This window comes from Octopus bimaculoides, chromosome 11 (assembly GCF_001194135.2).
Source record: "Octopus bimaculoides isolate UCB-OBI-ISO-001 chromosome 11, ASM119413v2, whole genome shotgun sequence".
In the NCBI taxonomy this organism is placed as follows: Eukaryota; Metazoa; Mollusca; class Cephalopoda; order Octopoda; family Octopodidae; genus Octopus; species Octopus bimaculoides.
In genome coordinates this window covers 80,155,841-80,159,255 of record NC_068991.1, presented here as the reverse complement: position 1 = coordinate 80,159,255, position 3,415 = coordinate 80,155,841, and positions in this window count along the sequence as shown.

Below are 3,415 nucleotides of genomic sequence, written 5' to 3'. Positions count from 1 at the left end.
CGCCACCACCACCACCACCACCACCATAAATACGGCCGTCACTAACACCACCGCACATCCACCACCATACTTCCACCATAACTGTATTCACCACCACCACTACCACCACCACCACCGCCACCATAACCAAACTTCTGCTATCACCACCACAACCACAACATCTATCACCATGATCGTCATCACCGCTGCCATTAAACAATCCCCAGGATGGCAGAATTTAGGAGCAGTTTTAGACTTGGTGAGGCCAGAATTGTTTGCTATTAATTTGTCTTTGTTCTGTCAATGAACAACCATAACTTATTTCTCTCTTCTCGCGACAACTGTTTTTGAAGCTCCGCGATACGTTCCTCTAGCCTTGCTTTTCGCTGGCTGCTGATCTCACCCTAATATTCACTGTCAGAACTACATGAGATGAAGTCCTTGTCCATGATCTATTCTGATGTTTAGAGGAGATGTCTGCAAACACTTGGCCTGTTTTAGAATATTGCCTTCACGTTGCACAGCGTCACCCGCCGAGATCTCTTTCGACGTTTGTCCTGATGCTGTACAGTCGGTGACCTATTCTCCCGCCTCTAACGTAACATGTTTGAAGCACGATGCCGATGATAATAATTATTTATACTCTAGACACAAGGCTGCGAAAATTTGGCGGGAAGGGGCTAGACGATTACATCGACTCCAGCGCGTAACTGGTACTTATTTCATCGACCTCGAAAGGATGAAAAGCATAGTCGACCTCGGCGGAATTTGAACTCAGAACGTAGCGGCAGACGAAATACCGCTAAGCATTTCGCCCGGCGTGCTAACCACTCTGCCAGCTCGCCGCCTTCATAGCGATTACAATGATAACAATGTGTGATAATTATAACAGGAGATGCAGCAAAAGAGAAGGAACGTAGATCTTGCAGAGTGACATTGAATGCAAGAAGAGGATGAGAGAAGCAAAGGCAAAACCCGATACAGCAAGATCAGAGATCTGCAACAGAGGCGATCGAAAATGTGCCACAGCATTTGGTCTATAATTATATGAAGGAGATAAACATCGATGATGGAGTTGCCAAGCCACATGAGAAGAGAACGCTCTTGCAGCCAAATCATATTCCTTGATTGTGAGTTGGCAGGCAAAACAAAAAAGAATATCATTAACCTCTGAATCATTTCGTGATCGAATCCAATATTTTGGTAGGATACAATAGGTTGAAGCGCCATGTCTGGCTCGAATGTTTTGGTTCTGTCATGGTTTCTACGATTGGATGCGAACTCTTTTACACTGGGTACCCTTTTCTTCATAGCACTAGCACTAACAGGGTCCTTGTAACTTGCCAGATTGATGGTCTCCCTCAATAGACAGTGGGAACAGGAGATAAGATGGAGGCGTTAACCTCTTAACATCTCCCTTAAAATGTGACGGAGTGGGAACTCTGTCTAATCCTGATCATCTCATGTCAATAAGTTGCTGGTGGCTGGATTAATTCCTCTTTCAGGCTGCAGAAGGTCTCTGGTGAAAATCCTCCGAATAACAACTTTACGCCACCAGCTCAGATCAGCTTCCAGACTCAGTATCATAAGAATGGAGAACGCAAATAAGAACCTGACGAGGTCTGCTGGTTCCAAATTTCAGAAGAAGACCAGCGATTTCGGGGAAAGGGGTTAAGTGGATTGTATCGACACCAGAACTCAACGAACCCGAAAGGATGAAAGGCAAAGTCGGCGGAATTTGAACTCAGAACGTAAGGGCGGACGAAATGCTTAGCAGCATTTTACCCAGCGTACTACTATCAACTGCCAGTTCACCACCTTCTGTTCACATGATATTAAAGGCATATCATGCATGGGGGGGGGGGGGACACAGAAGATCAGGAGAGAAGTCACAAGCATGTCTATCTTTTGGAAGCATCTTCGCTGAACAGCCGAACAGATCTTGACCAACAACTACTTCGTCCCATACGGCCCAGGTATTCCTCAATGCAAAAATGCATTAAGTCTGAAGGTCTTAATTTTTCGCACCAAATTTTCCTACCAGAAATTGGTAGTTTTTACTATTTATCTTATAATTAGAAAGGAAGGGAGTACCCATGATCCTTTGCAAAACCTCTGGAGCCAGGTGGAAAGTAGGAAGAAGGTATCCTCAAACCAGATGCTCTCCCAAGTAATTACAAATGAGTGAGCTCTGCTAAAAGCAGCCAAGATAGTATGTGATGTTGAATCGGTCGATTGATTATGTCTACCACCGGATGAGGCCATGGCGAGATTTTGAACTCAGAACGCAAAATGTCACGGAAAATACTGCAAGGACAGATTTTATTGTTCCGCTGATCCACTGTTCTGGATTGGCCACTTTTTTTAAACTCCGAAAGGGTGAAAGGCAGCATGTCCAGTATAAGCGTGTCAGTTAAGCTGGTGGACTTGGGTCCAGTTTGTGAGTCTGTCAAACAACATATGTATACAATCTGGTTCAAGCAAAAGTAACCCGTGGAAGAATCGAAATTTCCAGAACAACTAATCTGGAAAACGGCATTAGAAGACACTACTGTCGTGGATTCCGTAAGGGATTCGTTTCAAAATTCCGAGGATGTTATATGAGAGGAATCTGAGGAAGACCGGGAAGTTACCGAAGTCATTGGCATTAGAAATGGTTCTAGACGGGAATAGAAATTAAAAATTGATAGAGAATCCTCTCTGTAACACTTGTAAATTAATTTTCATTCTTTCTCATTAGCAGAATTCCTCTCATTAGCACTTTTACAAAAGACAGAGTCCTATAGACCCGAGTGTGGAGAAGAGCTTGGCATTCGGAGAAGGGAAAAAAGAGAGAAGGCTAAAGAGAAATAGGAAAACAGAGAGATAGAGAGAGTAAGAAAAGGAAACTGACTGAGGAGAAAATTAGCAGGAAAAGGAGGAAAAAGAAATAAATACTTGGAGAAAGAGAGAACGGTAGGAATGGCGTGGAAGAAAGAAATATAGACTAAACTATTAGTTAGCTAGACAAAAAAGATAGACAACTAGATGAGGAAGAGACCGAAAGAGAGAGAGAGAGAGAGAGAGAGAGAGAGAGAGAGAGAGAGAGAGAGAGCAGAGAAAGTGACTGGCAGACTGATATACAAACAGAATGAATGAAAAGGAGAAAAGAAGGAGAGAGAAAAACTGAAAGAAAAAGTTTAATTGAGTTGTTGGGAGGTCATTAGACTAATAGGTCAGAAGCAGTGTCTGTCGTGAAAACATTTGAAATTATTGCTGGCTCAGTTCACCTAACTATAAATAAAGATTATGATGTAGTACGGTTTAGCAAAGTAAGAACAAAACTAGAATTACCAAGACCAACATGACCGCCCAATAATTAACTGTTTTATTAAGTCACATAAACAATCTTCTGATGAATCTAGGAGAAGCGGTAACACTCTCATTGTTTCTTGTC